The sequence below is a fragment of the Paramisgurnus dabryanus genome, chromosome 13, assembly GCF_030506205.2.
Source record: "Paramisgurnus dabryanus chromosome 13, PD_genome_1.1, whole genome shotgun sequence".
Taxonomy (NCBI): Eukaryota; Metazoa; Chordata; class Actinopteri; order Cypriniformes; family Cobitidae; genus Paramisgurnus; species Paramisgurnus dabryanus.
In genome coordinates this window covers 20,158,402-20,178,547 of record NC_133349.1, presented here as the reverse complement: position 1 = coordinate 20,178,547, position 20,146 = coordinate 20,158,402, and the positions used below count along the sequence as shown (strand labels likewise).

Sequence of the window (20,146 nt, the reverse complement as noted above, 5' to 3'; positions counted from 1 at the left end):
CGGACTCACAACATGTTTATACTTTAAAGCAGTTTGCATTTTAACAACTGTGCACAAATATGTCCAAAATGTATGAATAGATTTCTGAAGTTGAGCACAAAGGAAGGTTTAAGCTTTGTTTTATCCCCAAACTCATCCAACACACACACACAAGCACACATTGCTATTCATAAGTATTAAAAATAGCTCTCGCCAGTGGCCTTTCTAGTCATCAATTATTTTTAAACTTGTGATCTCGCATAGCCTTATCTCTTTTTCATAAACACACACACACACAGACACACATACTGTATGTAAACTGCTAATTAGTGTTAAGGAAACACCACACATTCCGCTTTTCCCAAGTTTTCTCTCAGTCATCAAGATTATATTTAAACGTGTCATGTCTCATGCCTTCTCTATCCCATAAACACCTTTAGTCAGGCATCAAGCATTAAATGGCAACCACCATACATTCCCTCTGTGCTCTCTCCATCATTAAGACTGTGACAAAGCTCCTAACAAATCTCTGAGAAAAGCATGTTCATCATGTTTTCAGTAACGCTGCAGATATAAAAAGCTTTGTTTCATCTCATTCGTCTGCTTTCCTAACATTATTCCTCCAGTCTAACTGCTACCTTCTTTCTCAACGGTTTCTGTGCTATCATTTGAGCTTTCAGTTCGAGCCTTTAATTTGTTTATTTGGACGGTCTGATGTCTGTTTATAACGTTCTGTCTATTGTGTGAATAATACATTTCATTATGTGTCAGTCAGTATATAAATTATTCATTTTTCATTGCAAATTGTATTAGCAACATAATTTGAAAAATGTAATGATAAAAACATGAATAACTTAGTATTTGAGTATTAGGAGTGTCCCATGTGCTGGAATTGCATATACAGTGCTGCAGGGATGACGTATTTTTGTAGGCAGAACCTGGATGTGAGTTAGCATTCCGGTTCCATTGTTCCTAAGGAAATGTTTTTTTTTTTAATTGGGTATTGGTTAAACGCTTTAAATAAGATCTTGGGTTCATGCAAACCCAATATATTTTTAGGCTTTATTCTATGATATAAAACACACCAATAATACACCCACGGGTGACTTTTTAAAGATTTAAGGGTGATTCTCGTGAAAGTAGACTCATGAGGTGTCACAAAACATTTTGATAAAAAAGTTAATGCAAATTAAGAGTATCAAAATAAGAAGCATACAGTTGCAAACATCTTTTCATGTACTATTTTGCACATGATTTCAAATGACATCATACCAACCAATTTGTTGTTTTTTCCACATTTAAGGGGAACATTTTCATTACCGAAATGTGTCCATGACTGGATTTGGGTTCTTTGACATAGAAAAACATAAAAAGCTTTAGTGCATATTATACTATAAACATTTACAGTAAAGAACCATGTGGTATTTGGTGATCATTGGTAAATGTAGAGACAATAATAAGGAATATAAATGTGTCCAAGACCAATTTTCTCATCATCCGCAACAATTTTCAATCATTGTTTAAGCCCTCAAGGAGCTTTATTTTCAACAACAAAAAAAAATTGTTGGAAGGTACATAATTGACTATGACATTCAAGATGGCTACCAGGTAAGCAGCTCTTATTTTTTCTCTGCAGATAAAAGCTGAAATTTTGTTGTAGTTCTTTTTAGTTCTCATTACCGAAACATGAGTTTGTAAAGGCATATGTTTTATGTAATATCATGATGCGGTAATGCTAATTTTTGATAATGATAATCAAAATATGTACATTTTTATTTTCTTAAATCCGCTAAAAATAATAGTAAGTTCAGACCTTAATCTTATATGTGCAAAAAAATTGGCTTCAAGGGCTTCTGATGCTGGGCACCTTCTAAATCTGTATTTTGTGAGAATCACCCTTAAGTGTTTGTAAAAGCGTGTTAACATGTTGCTACATGGGATTAAGGTTGTCGGGAACCTGTCATCACGCATGAAGATCTTAAAAACAATCAAACATGGGCACTATTCCCCATAGACATGTATACGTCTCATGATGTGCTGGAATGTATCCAGTGTCGCCGCCATATTGGATGCGTCTCCTCACTTTACGCTAGTTAATAGGAGTCAACGGAGAGAAAGCAACTATGCCTGTATTTTGTGCAGTTTACGGTTGCAATAACCGGCTCGCATGGGATTTCCTTTCAAGATTGAAAAATAGATTTTTTTGGTGTTTTACCATTTATAATATTATCACTGTTACTAACGTTACTTACGTGTAATGAAAATCTGATACAAATTTAGGGAGTTATGTTTATTGTAGTTGGGGATACACCTTCCTCAGTAGAAATAAATGCAGGGGCACATTGGGGACCCATTAAAAGATGGCGGCCGTGCTGATATGTCAGCTCCAAGGAAGGGTCGTTCTATAATGCCTGGCTCACACCACAGGATAATCGGGCCGAATTTACCCCGATTTTCCCCTCCCGAGAATCCGAGGGAAAATCGGGCAATAGCAATTTCCTTTGGACCGGATCCGCATGAAAGCCTTTAGATCCGTCTGTAGCGGACATACGGTATCTGACTGTGGGCCAGATCTGCACCTGATAAGATTTCAGCTCTGCTAGCAAAGCTGTTTTTTCATCGATTTACAGATTTGTTCCAGGTCCGGTTTCCGCAACTCAACCGGAAGTCAGGAGATGCGTTTAAAATACAAAACACTAATTTGGCCCAAACCTGTGATACGGATATGGGCAGAAGGAGCAGGTGGTAATTGAACAGAGAAGTCAACTAGCTGGCTGCTGTAGAATAAAAGTTTTTTGTAATGGCACAAATTTAGAAACATGAGGGTGCACTATGTGCCCATGGCCACTTCATTTCTACACCAAATTTAAGCTAATTGGCTCAGTATATGTGCCAGTTAGACTTTTCAGTGCTGTTTTTCTACAGTCAGCAGATTTGGGCCAGATCCACTTACCACATCAGAACCAAAGCTTCCAGAAAGACAGTTCCCTGATGTGGCCCACATCTGTAATATTGATCCAAACCACCTCCAAACTTGTGTGTTCCACTCTGGTTTACTGAACAGAGCCGAACGCGCGAAGTGAGTGAGGTCCGTCCGTTTGAGAGACGTTATGCTGATCTGGCCCTCATCCGTACCACGGATTATAGCCAGAAACCGTTGGAATAGATCAAATGAAACTTTTGTTGGGGTGCCCATGCCATATTTCGTTTTTAAATCCTGATTTGTTAAATCTTACAATGGAACACTTGCACGTAGCCTACACAAAAATGATTAATTCACTAATAAAGTAATAGGCTTGTCTCAAAATGGAAGATTTACCACATAACAAAATAATACATTAGCAACTGTCCACTATCCAAGTGCAATGGTCCAAGCTGTATTGCCATCCTGGGAAGAAAAAAAAGTTGCGAACATCGTGGGAAAAAACGGCACTGGCGCACATAATGGATGGCAACATGGGTACGTATATTGATTTTTTAATACTATATTTCGTTGGCAATGGTGTGATTATGGTGAATATAGTGTTATGGGACTGCAAGTTTCTGCTTTAAGTTTTAGTTTGCCCCAGGGGCGGTTCTACCTTTTAAGTGGGGCTCCAGCCACCATGCCGTCATCTTAGCCCCCCTAAAATTAGTCTTAATATTTCTACCAAACTATCAAATATATTTTTCTGAAGTTTTATTTATTTGAAAAAACAATTAATTCGAATATAATTATTAAAAAAACGCAAAATGCAAGACATTTAGAAAAAAATTACGAGTTTATGAGGCATTTGATTAGCTTTGCTGTTCTGCGCATGCGTCGTAACCGTCAGTGGAGGAGAGCTCGAGCGCCTGTGCTTCAGGTCACACAGAGGGAGCAGTTGTTTCATAAAATATCAAGCGTGGAAGCTCAGAAGGTATTTTCGCTAATGTTTTAATTTGTTTGCTAACCTGTATGAGTGCAGTCATGTCTACAAAATATATAAGAATATTTGCCGTCTTAAATGAGATAATAATAGGTTGGTATCCCCCGTTTATAATTCAAAACTGCTTTGCATACTGAAGCCGTGCCGTTTAAAGTTTGCCGTTGTCATGACATTTTGCGATACTACAAGGTCTATATTTGTACCTTTTTCTAGTTAACAGTAATACCAGCTGTGAATAATATGATGCTAAGTTATCGAATGTGCAATTGAGAAATATGTCATATGAGTTTAACCCACGAAATTAAACACACAAATAAGATAGACTATAAACAACATTCAATGACTTGTTCGCTTTTATAGATGGATATATAACGTTTTTTAAATGCTGGAAAGGAGAGCAAACAGGTGGAGAAAGAGTTAGAGAGACTGAAGAGGTCAGAGACAGGTAACGTTAAGAGATGATAAAGTGATTGTTGCAGTTTCATAGTCATGATAAATGTTATTATTATTAGCCCCTAAAATATACATCATTCCATTATTTACTTACCCTTATGTTGTTTTAAAACATAACAGCTTTTATTTTCCGATCAGAAACTAAAGGGGTCATGTATGATTTATTACAGTCATATTTAGAATCACTGCAGGTTGTTGTTAGTAAGTTTATGAATATGGTTATGCATGCTAGAAGCATGCATGATACATCTGGAAAGTAAAACTGATTTATAATGTATACCGAAAAGTACAGTCTGACTCGTATAAATATAAATTCTCATATAAATTGTTAGTATTCATTAAACTTTGAATATACATATAGTATACATGAACTTGAATTCAAGATACACAATAATAAATAATAGTAATAAATAACTTTTATACCTTTTATATCTGTTCAAGAGAATTTTTATTTATTTGTATTAGGTTAATAATAATAAGGGCTTGGAACTATATAGAAGAGTAATGTATATGTAGCCTACATGAATTTATTAATATAATAATACTGGTCCCAATTTGCAAAAAGGCATCATAATGCTCTCTTCACATAATCACTGAGGGCTAAGCCCCCATAAGAATGAAATACTAGAACAGTTTGCCCCATCCCGCTATCAGCTATCGTGAAGTAATTACCAATCATTTCGTTCGAAAAATTCTAAAACAACGATGTTTTTAATACTTTAAAATAACATTTGATAAATGAACCTTTCTCTTGGAGGTTTCTTAAACAAAAGGCTGCATAGGAGGTCGCATTTGTAAACTGCATACGTCATAAAGACTGTCTTGTTACAGAATATTAACAATTATAAAGTTTTACACTATTATATTTAGTTAATCGTAGCTGTATTTATATTTAGTTAATTGTTGTAATATGCTAATGACTTGCGAATGTAATGATTAATTAACTGAAATAAAGCAGGCTTGATGACGTACTGTATGCATCCTGCATATGCGACCTGCGGAGGATGCAGCTTTCTGTTTGAGTAATATCAGCATAAAGGTTTCTGGCTAAAGCTTTCACGGTGCAATGTGCATGCATTATATTCTGTCTTTTACTGCGTGTGCTGTTTTGTTTGGGTTTCCAAATGTTCGTCTGACACGCGTTGTGAATCAGGGTATCTTCCGTCCATTCCATATTCGTTTTAAAATTAAAAACCAAAAATGAAAAAACAAATCGAATTTTCATTTATCGTTTCCATTTATAAAATGAAAAAAGAAAAATAGAAATTTATACATTTTTCTAGTTACCCAGCAAACATTGGTCCGACGGCAACGTCGTGTCCCTGGCCAAAAATAGTCGCGGTATGACGGCATAAATCGGTGAAAATATGTAAAAAAAAAAAAAAAAAAACATGTCATAAAAATGCATTAAGATACATTTGTACATGTCTATAGTTCTATGGGGTTACATGTATAATTGTTACTTTGACTTTTAGCTACGTGTACTTCAATATATACCCTGATGTGAATTGGATGCATGTCTTTTACAGGTGCATTTATAGTCCATCATGACATAAAAAATCCTCTGCATGCAACCACGAGGAGAGGGGGAATTTACTAAGGAGTTTTGTCTATATATTATATAAAATCTACTGTTGGGTAAGTACATTTTGTATTATTTGATTAACGTGGTTAAGTTTTACTTGTTTGACACAAATGAACCAAAATAAACATTGCCAGAATTGTCCACACTGAGTATGGCTAAAATTAGCTTATAGGCTAAAAGGTACTTTGAACTTACACATGTTATACCATAGTATAAAGTATATTTAATGATAGAGTCAAAGTTATTACTTTAGCTTATATATGTAGCCTTTGAGAATTTCTTTCAGAAATTAAAACATCTGAAAGAGAAAAGTTATTTGGCATGATGGAATGATTTGATTGCCTACACATTGCACATGTAAAATGTTAAATACTGTTCTGTATTAAAAGCTCAGCATAAGTGTTTGATTAACTTCCTTTGCTTTTGTTTTGTACAAAGGAAGAGCAGAACCTAATCCAAATAAAAATAAACAAGCTGTTAAAAGCCAGGTAAATGCCTCAGTTTTATACACTTAAACACATAGGAGTTGGTATTTGTGGGGTTAATATCAGTAATTACAATTTCATTTTGTTTACAGTTGAAGGTGGTCAACACAAACCAAATGAAGATGTTGCACATTTCACAAACAATAAAAAAGAAGGTATGGCAAACTGTAGATATGGTTTAAACAGTCAGTCTACATATTTGTTAATGTTCTAATGTGTCATATCTTCTTGTTTGTGCTAAAGATCAAGTTTTGTGTCCAACACACTTGGATGAGACGTGCCCGACCCCTGACTTTGTCTACCCTACATTAAGTTGTAAGTTTTTGACTGCTTTGCTTTACTTTGAAAAAGAATCATGCTTTCAAAAAGGACTTTTATATATTTCGATATGAAACTCAAAAATTTATATAAATTGTTTTGGTGTATTTTGTTTACACAGGTGATGGCACACTTCATGACAGTAAACATCGGTATCAAGATGATGTGATTGATCTATACCCTAGAATAAGCTGTGACACTATGAGACGTACGTGCTACTGATGCTTTTTGTTATTTTTTTGGTGCATTCCCACACTATACAAACACGTTGCTTGGCTCCAAAGTGCATACACTTTTGACTTTATAATGTCATTCTCATTTATAGGTAAACATTTATTCCATCAGGGTTTTGCCTGAATGTCAACATAATATCCCAAAACTTTGATATAAAAAGTGATTTATTTTAATATTTTACACTACTATGTTTTTTTTAAATACATTGTGCGTGTGTATGTTTATTGTACTTAATGAAATTACATGCAAGGTGTAATTTGTTTTGCAGGGTGACATAATGAACAGCCATCTTCCAGACAACCGAAACAGGCAGAGTATTGTTTTCTTGTGTATTGTCATACACCTAAAGAGGATTTTTTGTAATTGTACAGTTATGGCGTTATTCATTCATTAATGTGTCCTTTCTTACCTTAAATAACTTGTCATTTTTCACTCCTTTTGTTTTTAATGTCTATATAGTATTGTCTACAATACCAAATTCTGGATTGACGCCCCAGTACCAGAAGGCACTCCAATCCCAGAGAGCATCCCATTGTATGTGAGAACTTTACAGTCGCATCTTATTTTAAGCAGATTCTACTAGGGATGCACAATATATCGCATGTGATTGTCATTGCACATCTTGTCAGTGAAGCTGGTTCCATGATCGCCATCACCTGCTTTCAGATGGAGCGGCATTTACTACACAAAGCCTTAGTTCACTGACAATTGGGGCAATTTCGCATTAATTATTCGGGGACGCATCTCCTGCAATACATGCGATATGGACCAGCTTGTCAGTTAACCTCAGCTTTGTGTAGTAAATGCTGCTCCATCTGAAAGCAGGTGATGGCAATTTACTACTAATCAAGGAACCGGCTTCAATGACGAGATGCGCATGATATCGCATGCGATTTATCATGCATCGCTGGAAACTACATTAGTGACAACACAGCTTAGAGTATAAACATGTACATTTCTCTGAATTTCAGTTAATAGTTACAAATACAGAGCTTATAATGTCTGTCATTGCTCAACCACAAAGACCTAAAGTACAGCCATCTGATTTCATAACTAATGCAGTATTACACTGTGAAGTGATTTACTGTTAATATTTTACACTACCATATAATTAACTATATTTGTACAGGTGAGGTAACACAACGAAAAAATAACAGGATGGAGACTACCTGATTCTTCACCTATGGCCTTAGCTTCAAATGCAAGAAGTAAGAAATGCTATATGACGTGTATTTTGCATTATGAATGCATTATGAATGCATTATGAATACATCATAGATGTTGATAACAAGTTGATCTGTGTAAGTTGTGATATAAAGAATATGTATATATATTTCCATCTATCTTTCTATAACATTATTTCAATTGTTTTCACATTTAGGTCCAGCAACTGTCTGAGCTGGTGGATATTCTATCAGAGACTGCATGAACAACGTTATGAACAGGTATGTGTTTCCCTTGAATTGTGTAATCCTGCATAATATTGCAGGAATATTGATTACAACCATAATTAACCCAGCAATTTATATTACTTAAATTCAGGATTTAATCTGTCACACATCACTTGTTCAGAACTATTAAAGTTCGTAGTGGCTCAAACAGTCAGCCATACTGAAAACAAGAAATCAAATCATAATTTCAGTGTAAGCCAGTGGTGTCAAACTCAGTTCCTGGAGGGCCGGTGTCCCTGCAGAGTTTAGATCCAGCCCTAATCAAAAACACCTGATGCGTTTAATCAAGGTCTTCAGCATTACTAGAAACTTCCAAACAGGTGTGTTGGAGTTGGTTGGAGCTAAACTGTGTAGGACACCGGCCCTCCAGGAACTGAGTTTGACACCCCTGGTGTAAGCCATTACTTATCACCAAAACCTATGGATGAGGATATTGTTTATAGCACATGTTACATGGTAGATGAGTAGTTGTGAGTATGTTTGAACATTGCATGCAATTGCTATGTTGCACATTACTGTTAATTGTAATTTATTGACCATTAAGGTTATTTGTCTAAGGTGAAGTAATCTTACATTTCTTTCACAGAATGATGTCTAATTGTCTTATGGCAAAGTTCAATATGAGGGGTGGTGGACATCTGGAAAATAAGTCTTTTAAAGGCACACCTTTGTATTATGTTATTCAAGGTAATTTGGGGAATATGTTGATCTAAAAAAAACTCTTGTTCTTGTATATTGATGTAATTTTTATTACTATGATTTATGTATTTAGGGGACATCACAGCTCACCTGTCTTTATCAGAAATATCCTGTTCATTTTTTGACAGTTACACACCTAGTTTAGGGTCTTTCTCAAGGGCACCACAGTGGGATTGAAGAGCAAGGGTACAAATGCTGTTGGTCTCACAACTGATCTAACACTTATTTAAAGCATAACATCTTTTATACAATAATTATATATATATATATATATATATATATATATATATATATATATATATATATATATATATATATATATATATATATATATATTGCAAAACGAGATAACTCCGTTTTTAACATTTTTGTCAAAACATGTTTATTATTCTGTTATCATGTTATTATCTTGTTATATGGTGCTACCTAGCTGTATTTTTTAAGTTATGAAGGTTTAAATCAAAACAAACCAACTGCAGTTGAACAACCAAAAAACAAGATTTCTGAAAAATTATATATATATAATTTTAGCTGTAGACCATAAAGATTTTGAAAGTAAGTGCATGTCATTTACCTCAAATGTTTAATTGTATTTATTTTAAAAAGAAACATATTCTTCTCTTCCCTCAGATGCTGTGAGGAGGTGGAGCCCAAAAGCCACGGACTCGGAAATCGATGCAGCTATGGCAGACCACCTCAAGCACGCTCCAGGAAGAGAGCTAGGGGTTGTGAATACAAAAAATAAGCCAAACAGATGTAATGTGTTAGAGATAGTTCACACAAAAATGAAAATTGTTATAATTTTCTTACCCACGTGTTTCAAACCTGTATACATTTCTATTTTTTGCTGAACACAAAGATTGAATAATGTTTGTAACCAAGCATTTCTCACAACCCATTAACTGTCATAATCATTTTTTTTACAATTGTAGTAATGGGTTGTGAGATCTGCTTTTTTAAAAACATTCTTTCAAATATCTTTGTGTTCCGCAGAACATAGAAAGGTATACAGGTTTGAAACATGAGAGGGAGTAAATGACTAAATATTCATTTTTGGGTGAACTATCCCTTTATATAATAAAGTATTTTGAAATTGTTATTATAGTTAAAAAAATAAAAGTCTTAAATCAGAACATGCTTCTTTTTTGCTCATGTCCACAAATAATGTGTTCTTTAATGTGTTTAATGCCTAAAGACCTACACCAAGCAACAAGTGCTATGGTTGTTAGCTTATATACATTCTGAAAATTTCATGTGTACTTTATGTGAATGGAGGCCTATGATTATTGCTTCTGACTGTAGGGTAATTAAATATAAGGTAGCCTAAACACATGAAAGACTAAACATCACATAGGCCATAAATCCCAAAAATAAGGCATAGCTGGCATTGATCTGGTACGCGGATCTGTGCCGCATCTCTATGCGGGACTGGGCCAGCTCTGTTCCATTTCCAGTTCAGATTCGTGAAACTGATCCTGACCACTTCTTGGCCGATGTGCGTTTGGACACTGGACCGTGTTAGTTAAACGGATCTGATGCGGATGGAACGGTATGTGTGGGCCAGCTCCACCCCAGTGTTGTTTTACTGTTTTGGTACGAGAGTGGGCCAGGGCTGACCCATCTCTGGTGCAGAGCCATGAAACAAATCCTGATCACTTTTGGCCCGTTGTGCATTTGGACACTGGACCATGTCCGTGAGATGGATCCGGGGTGGATCGCATGGTAGGTGTGGGCCAGAACCACCCCAGTGTGGTTTTGCTATCTGGGGATCGGCTCCGAAGTTCGGCCCAGATTATCCTGTAATGTGAGACGTTTAAAAGTCTAAACTTACACCTTGCGATATGCTCTCAAGCAAATCGGGGCCGCCCCGATCTTATCAAACATGTTTGATATTTAGGATTTTAAATCCGCATAATTACGTCAGTACTATCACAATAATCAATGAGAGACGGAGATGATTGACAGCTTTCGGGACCGCGAAACAAGCTGCAGTACGGGTAGACAGCGCAGCCGGAGAAATAGTTTGTGGAAGTTAATGTTTCATTCTACTTTCATTCCACCACAACTGCAGCTCGTTGGGGCAGACAGGCGATTTAAAATATCGAAATGAATTCCTCGCTTGATTCACGTTGTGGACTCTTTTATAAAGATTATCTAAAATATCTTAAAAACAACAGAACATGATGATGGTCAGTCACATCACGCACCTGCAGCTATTCTGTGTATAGAGGAAATTTAATAAAATAAATAGGCATACACGAAATATGTTGCACTTAAATAATTAGCATATTAACAAAACGAATTTAAATTGATATGACGATTTTCAGTTCTTTTTTGTGACGTGCTCCACAAACGCACAGAAACTGATTGCTGAAACACCGCACACTTGTGAATCTGATGCGCCTCATATCCAGACTTACAACGTTTCACATTAAATTACATATTTGTCCAGAACCATTGGTAATGTAAATACTGAATTTAACACTAGACACTACACTGCAAGATAGAATAGATAACAGGAAGAAACAGGAAAATAGATAGAAACAGGAAAACAGAGCATACATCACTTAATAGTAACTCCTAAATGTGCAAAAAAAAAAACAAGTGATATATAGGCTAGCCAATTATATTTAAAATATGTTTTTAAATAGATGTTTAAATTTAAATAAATCTTGCATAAGGATTAGACCTGAGTTGGTGCTAGATTGTGCATACATCTACAGTATGCATTCAAACACTGCCTGCATAACACATCCTTAAAACATATCATGATCATTGCCATAAACAAGAGCTGAGGAGGAGAAATCACCTAGGTTTCAAAATGAAAGCTGCTACTTTGTAAATATTTAAAAAGAAATCATAATAAATGTAGCATATTCTTCATTCCTTTATATTCTCTTCTCCTGAGGTGACGTGAAGTTCTTGCTCTGGCAAGATAATCCTAATAATATCCTTTAGTGTGTGATGCACTAGGATTTTAAATTCCTGTAGTGTGAGCATGTTTAAGATTTGAGAGAAGAATATCTGACAAGATTCTCCTTATGTGTGTGCTGCAACCAGATTTCATAATCTGCCAGGATTTAAAAAATCCTGTAGTGTGAGCCAGGCATAAGGCATTTATGTATATATTGTCTATGCTATTCCCAGCAAAGATCCACAGAGTTGTCGGAAGCTTGGTTGTAATGACGTTGGAGTCAAGTGACCTTGGTGTAATTCACTTATATTGTAGTCTTAAAGGACAAGTTCGGTATTTTACACTTAAAGCCCTGTTTTCAGATTGTTTATGATGAAATAGAATGGTTTTGACTGAAATATGCGGCTGCCCCGAGAATTTTGGGGGGTTTGTGTTTCACCTCCCACCTTTACAATGGGTTTAATGGTGCACTGAAACAATCCTTGTAAAAAAAATGCCAACAGTTTTTATCGTAGTTTTTGCCAACTCCATTGACTTGTATTAGTTGTGCTGTGAGATACGGTATTACTCCGCGCCGGGAACTTTGTTTCTATTCTTGCAATTGCCAATGGCGGATTAGCGCCACCACCTGGGCTGGTTGTGTTTATTATTCAAGCTCTAAGCGGAAGAATGTACGGGTGTGAGGCGTTTGGAAAAATAGGTCCACAAGTTAACAACGAATGCTAAAACAGCTGTTGGAAAGCATCTTTTGAAGCGATTTTTGTGTGAGCATATCAGTGAACACCCCTAACCACTTGGTGAGTTTCACGTCTTTGTAAACGAAAGTTTAATGCATTTTAGAAAGGATTGTTCCCAGGGGCGCTGCTATGGATTTTGGGCCCCATGAAAAGAATCTTGACAGGGCCCCCAACACAGCTGAGACTTTTTTCATATTAATTTACATAAAATCATGCGCTTTTATGGTATTTTGACTACCAATGGGGTGATAAAATTTTACTTGAATTAAGTGTTTAAGAAAAAAGAAATCTTTTTTCACAATTCTTTTCTCACCCCATTGGCAGATCATTTTGCTTGTTTTAAGGACAATTTCACTTAAATTGTATATTAATTTGTCTTAAAACTAGACTCATTTACTAAAGTAATTTTGCTCATCAGAAAAAGCATCTTAATTTAAGAATTTTTAGATATTTCTACTGAAAACAAGACAAAAATACTAAGTAAGAAAGTCATTTTTTGCAATGTTGAACGTTTAACTAAAACTGTGTATTGTTATTTTTTCCAGCGTTTTCTTGACCTAACATGGGGAGAAAATGAGATCCCTTATCATGCACCTTTAACACTATAACGACCACCAGCAGTCATTTTAACCGCAACATTTAAACTTATGGATTGCAAAAAATGATTTTCAAGAAAACAAATCTTAGTATTTTTTCTTGTTTTCAGTAAAAATATCTTAAAATTCTTAAATTAAGATGCTTTTTCTTGATGAGCAAAACGACCCAAGAAAATAAGTCTAGTTTTTAGACCAAAATATTACATTTAAGGGATTTTGTGCATAAAACAAGCAAAAAAAATCTGCCAATGGGGTAAGCACATTTTTCTTGAATTTTTCTTGAATTTAGTGTTTAAGAAAAATGTTCACGATTTTTTTGCTTACCCCATTGGCAGATTTTTTTGCTTGTTTTATGCACAAAATCACTTAAATTTAATATTTTTGGTCTAAAAACTAGATTAATTTTCTTGGGTCGTTTTGCTCATCAAGAAAAAGCATCTTAATTTAAGAAATGTTTGATATTTTTACTGAAAACAAGACAAAAATACTAAGAATTTTTTTCTTGAAAATATTTTTTTGCAGTGTGGTAATTATCTTTAACACTAGAACTGTTCGTGTTTCCTAAACAAATAAAAATTTTTGATACCAGGAAATAGCAAATAGAATAATTTAAAGTAAAAATTTTTACTATTAAATATTTTTAGCACCACAATTTTGGGGGCTTCTCTGGGGCCCCTCTTACTCGTGGGCCCCGAGAATCGTCATTATTTACCCCCCTGATTGTTCCAGTGCACCATTAAACCCATTGTAGAGGTGTAAGGTGAAACACAAACATCCGAAAATTCTCAGGGCAGCCGCATATGTCAAAATTTCAGTCAAAACCGTTCTATTTCACCATAAACAATCTGAAAACAGGGCTTTAAGTCTAAAATACCGAACTTGTCCTTTAAGGTTGTAAAGATTATCTTGTTGGACAAAATGTGTGTTATATGAGCTTATTTTTTGCAATTATCCAAAAGTCTATGGGACAAATGAATTAGCTTTTAGCAAGGGAACCAGAGTCCTGCTAAGATCCGAGTTGACCTACAAAAATATGTCGTCCCTGTGGCACTTTATTGCATGGGTGTATGCAATGTGTATGCAAAACCTCATTGATAAAAAAAGTGCTTTTAATAGAAGGAAATCTTACCAACCTAACAAAGTCAATTTCAAAAATGTGTTTGTGTTTCATAAGTGACCTGTATATTAAAACATTTAAATCTTGAAACTTTATTTATTCATCATACCATGTCAGCATCAGTGTGGATTGAGTCTAAATATTCCCACAAATATTTATTACTTCCTTCCTTCCCAGATATAATGTATTTTTGCCAAGGGCAGGTAATGTGTTAACCTTTCTAACCTCTATGTACTGTATAACACACACAGGATGTCATTTAGTCGAACACACTCATTTAGATTTCCGTGCATTAGCATTTAGCAATGGCTGCTGGGCAGCAGCACCGTGATTGCTTGTGTTTAGAGATGCAGATATATTACAGCTCTGTAGTTTAGGGCACCTGCCTGTGGCCCAAACAGCCTTTCGACTGAACCAACCAGCTCCTGATTACTGGGCCATTACCCCAATTACACAGCCGCATACAGCCACAGGGGCCCGATCTCTGCGCGGGAGTATGCGATATGTGTTCACCGATGTGTGTGTATTTGTTTACCTGTATGTTAGCTGGAAGTTATTCAGCTTCATTAGTGGGCGCTCATGCTTGCCACAAATGTAATTGCTGTGTTTTCCAGCTACTACATTCTGAACTTTTCTCGACACAACAGTGTGAACACACCCATACACAACTCAAATATTCCAAAAATCCTCAAATCCCACAACCGCACACCCCACACGTCCATGAATATCTGAGATCCTACGCAGCATGGGCCAAACAAATAACTTTCACTGTCTAACCCGAAGCCTGCATAAGCTGTATCTGAAATGGGCCCAAACCTTTAATTACACACTGGATAAAAAAGTATTTTATGTAACCGAGGTTTTGTGACCTAACCAGCTTTATTCTGCACCACAACACCCACCCTATTATCGGCTACAAAAATAACTGAGAAGGGAGAGACAATAGTGATCATTATATCGGTCCATGTTGTCCTTTTCTATCATAGGTGCAGGGGACGGGTGGTGGGTGTAACTTCTGTAGGTAAGGTCCATGCTGCATTGATTAATGTTATGCTCCGCTTTTTCCTCCATCTGTTTATTTGTTTGTGTTCTCTCTCTCTCTCTCTCTCTTATTCAAATACACACACATTCTCTCCATCTTTCTCTCATTTATTATTTGGTATGATTTTTCATCAAGGCACTGGCCCTGCACCAGTAAACACTTTGCTTTATTATAAATGTAATATCTACAATATTATGTATATTATATTTATTTGTGAGATACGGCGAGAAACCAGAATCAGTAATGAGAGCACAAGCAGAGCAGTGAAGCAGAGAGAAAGTTACTATGGAAACTTTGTCACACAAGTTTTCACACATAATGTAGTTTACAGAATTGTGGACTTACACATGTTAAAGGCATACTCCGGCGAAAAATGAAAATCAACCCAAGATTTACTTACCCTCAAGCCATACTCGATGTACATATTTTTGTTTCAGACGAACACAATCGTCGTTATGTTGGAAAATGCAATTCCAAGCATTATAATGGTAGTGAACAGGGACCAGGGAACAACTTCTGACTTTGAAGCCAAAAAGTGCATCCATCCTTCACAGATGTAATCAGCACGGCTTCAGAGGGATAATAAAGGCCTTCTGTGGGCAACCGATGCGATTTGTTTATTTAAAACTTTATGAACCATAATTACTAGCTTATGGTGCATTATCGCCACCTACCGTATTGCAATGGCCTCTATAATTTTTGACGAAAGTGCCGTTAAGTTACAAGAGTGTGTTAGGTGGCTACAATGCCTCTTAACGTTGTTGCTACTCGCCATTAAATGAAGAAGCTCTGTGAATGCACCTTGGCTGATACGGGAAGCTAGTAGTTATGGTTTATAAAGTTTTTAAATATGGATTTAAAAAAAATAAAAAATAACATTGATTACCCTCAGAAGTCTTTTATTAACCCACTGGAGCCGTGTGGATTCTTACCATAGTTTCTATAGTTAAAGGGCACCTATGGTCACATTCATTTTTCATTTCTTTTGGTTGGTAAGTGTCTAGTATATGTTAACGATATGCAAAAGGTACAAACCCCAAAGTAAACAAGATGTGGGTTATCCAGGGCTCCAGACGCACTGTAAATCAACATGCTAACCCACATGGAAAGAACCTATATGTGGATATATGTGCATATATGAAACCTATATGCAGCTTATATGCACATATATGCTGCATATATACAGCATATATGCGCATATATGAAACATATATGCAGCTAATATGCACATATATGCAGCACATATACAGCATATATGCACATATATACAGCATATATGCAGCTAATATGCACATATATGCCGCACATATACAGCATATATGCACATATATGATAATATATATGCTGCATATATGCAAAATTGAGGTGCATATATGTGCATATACAGGCCATAAATTATGTGAATTATTAAATAAAGTTATGATGTCTGCACACTTAAAACATTTACAAGATCTGTCTAGGACATGTATAACAAAATGGTTTAATTTAACAGCTACTGTTCAGTGTTATTTAACAGCGACAGTAGTGCAGATGGTAGAGTGAGATGTCTAATGATCGGAAGGTTGGAGGTTCGAATCTCAGCAGTGGCATGTGGGATTGCATTTTTTTTGGTGATCGGAAGGTTGGAGGTTTGAATCCTGGCTCCTGCAGGTGCAGACTGTCATTGGTTGGACCTTTATTTATGTTTAATTTATTAGCAGCTACAGATTTTAATAATTTTACCAATATATAGGTTAACATATATGTACATATATGTACATATAATATAGGAAAACGGCCAATTTTATATATGTCACATATATGTAAAACCTATATCAAAACCTATATTGAAACATATATGTTTATATATGTTTTTTCCATGTGGGAACCAATTATTCATATTTCTACTAATTTTCACTGTATTACTAATAAAAACTTTAAGGAAATGAAAGGCAAAATGCCACCATTTGGTGGCAGTCTGGAGCCCTGTTATCATCTCCAACCTAAATCTCTTTCCTTGGACTACAACAAACACACGGATTGTAGGCAACAATTTATTTCCTGGGATTTGTGATGTAGTCAAGATCGACATTATCATAATTCCTCCCGCTTGGACTCACAGCCTGTAAGTTAACTCCTGTCAGCATTGCATTGTGACTGAATCTTTCAAACATGGTAAGGAGCGTCACATTTCCGGCTGATGTCAGAGGTATTCGGGCCAATCACAACGTAAAGATTAGCTGGCCAAATCAGGCACACAGAGCTTTTCAAAGTGTTTCAGGAAGAGAGTGATATCTGAATAGTGTTGTAAGACCACCGACCAAGTCATGACCAAGACCAAGACAGGCAGAGACCGAGACAAGACCAAGACTTTAAAGGGTCGAGACTGAGTCAAGACCAAGACAGGCCGAGACCAAGTCAAGACCAAGATCATTGCAAGTCACTGCATTAAAACACTTAAGATAAAATGTGGAATATGCAAATGATTAGGCACTTCTTGTCTGTGTGTGCGTGTACGTACGTACGTGCGTGTGCCATCTGAGAAGTTGATAAAATAATCAAAGGCATTGCAGATATATGGGAATTTATCTTTGTCTATAAGCAAATAAAAGTGAACAAACACTAAAGAGCTGAAATCAACTTTCCATGGCTTGCCATCCACTTAACACAATACAGGTGTTTTTAGTAATAAAATTAGAAAAACTGTCATTGGGAGAAACTTAAACAATGCTTAAACAATGCCAACATTATATGCCAATTTTTTTGCTTGTTTTATGCACAAAATCACTTAAATTTGATATTTTTAGACCAAAAATATCAAATTTAAGTGATTTTGTGCATAAAACAAGCAAAAAAATCTGCCAATGGGTTAAGCAAAAAACCTTTCTCTTAAACACTAAATTCAAGAAAAATAAAAGTAAAATGAGCTTACCCCATTGGCATATTTTTTGCTTTTTTTATGCACAAAATCACTTTTTGCTCTAAAAACTAGACTTATTTTCTTGGGTCGTTTTGTTCATCAAGACAAAGCATTTTAATTTAAGAATTTTTAGATATTTTTACTGAAAACAAGACAAAAATACTAAGAATTTTTTTCTTGAAAATCATTTTTTTGCAGTGTGCCATCAGTTGTGGTCTTGACCGGTCTTGAAATAAAATTCAGAGTCCTCTTTGTCCGAGACGAGACCGAGTAAAAATGTGATTGATTCCAAGAAGAGACCAAGACCTTTAAAAAGTGGTCTTGAGACCGGTCTTGACACCGAGACCCGTCTCGAGAACTACAACACTAAATCTGAAGCTACATGGTATACTGTATGGTATGTGGAAAATAATGTGTTTTTTAATCATAAACCATGCAAACATATTGCATTATACCAAATACACAAATAGCATTGTTTTTTAGCAATGAAATAGGTGCTCTTTAAACAATGGGTTTGCCAAAAGTAATGAATGCATCAGAAACCATGGTTACTTAATCTTCGTAAGAGTAAGAGTATTGCATAAACTTAGATAAACTCAATTAAGCAATCTTTTGATCTGATACATTTGATGTTTCAACTCGAGACATTAATCGCAAACTAAATTTGCTATGGATTTCAGCATGGCTTTCATGCCCCAATTTTCGTTAGTATTCAAAATTTGCCTCACTAAGACAAATTCCACCACAATCTTAGTAACTTAACTCAAAAAATAAATCAAAACCTGATCTAACGTCATAAAATCCGCTATCCATAAAATTTAACGAGGCCTCTATAGCGATAAATGCAACGCGTTACAGCCCTTGACATTTCATAAATCAACTAAATATTATATTAGATCATATCATATTATAGACCTGCATGCATAAAACATATTTTATAAAACAATTGACCATCGCACCACACTGTACCCTTCTATCACGGCTGCTATGGAGACAGAAGGGTGGATCTTGCAGTGTAGCGCCATGGCAACCGTCTCCTGGGTGATTTAAAAGTGTCAGCGGATGAAGAGTAATCAATACGCAGTGTTAAGTAAAGGACCAGTGATGAGATATAAGAGGGATAAATGAAAGCTGTCCCGATGATACTGACACTGGCGGAAGCACGTCCAGTTCACAAAGAGTTTGTTTCTGTTTACATTTAATATAGAGACAAATCAGTGTGATTCACTACGCCATGTACAACACATACAACAGCAGTTTTTTGCTGTTTGTAAGCATGCACCACCCTATAGGCAAGCCTGAGTGAAAGGTTGTAGGATCAAATCCTGCAATGGATGATCTCTTTCGATTTAAAAAGTAAGCGTTCGTGTTGCCCTTTGTTAATCAAACATCGAATTGTTATTCAAATATCTTTCATTTTAAGGCAGCACGAAAAAAGAAAAATTCTTTTTTTACAGTGCACCTTACTTACATTATTCTTGATATAATTTAGCATTAGTACTGGATAACACAAATATCATTAAAGGTGCAATGTGTTACTTTTAGAATGATCTCTTGACCTCTTACAGAATGAACTTCATTGTTTTTACTACCTTAAAATCAGCCATTTTACCTACACCGCTGGTCCCCTTACATGGAAGTCGCTGTCATGTTTCTACAGTAGCCCTAAACGCACAAACTACAGAGCGCATTTCGTCCCTTCATTGTCTCATTACGTTTCAAAATTGAG

At 35.7% G+C, this 20,146-nt stretch overlaps 1 protein-coding gene and 1 long non-coding RNA gene across 6 annotated transcripts in view; one reads left to right on the top strand and one right to left on the bottom strand.

The window, feature by feature from the left end:
* Positions 1–20,146, bottom strand: part of LOC135727798 (nectin-2) — a 91,636-nt gene that overhangs the window by 11,471 nt on the left and 60,019 nt on the right. The gene's annotated exons all lie outside the window — the stretch shown is intronic.
* On the top strand, positions 3,308–10,867 carry LOC135743412 (uncharacterized). 5 transcript variants are annotated; one of them, XR_010530514.2, is made up of 12 exons: positions 3,308–3,439; positions 5,870–5,978; positions 6,368–6,413; positions 6,503–6,565; positions 6,654–6,725; positions 6,850–6,936; positions 7,231–7,271; positions 7,422–7,496; positions 8,092–8,170; positions 8,344–8,407; positions 9,000–9,100; positions 9,743–10,867. It is a non-coding gene; the product is annotated as an uncharacterized lncRNA (long non-coding RNA). The 5 variants fall into 5 exon arrangements; XR_010530511.2 differs by having other exon boundaries at positions 6,364–6,413; XR_010530512.2 differs by lacking the exon at positions 3,308–3,439 and adding an exon at positions 3,872–4,332 and having other exon boundaries at positions 6,364–6,413.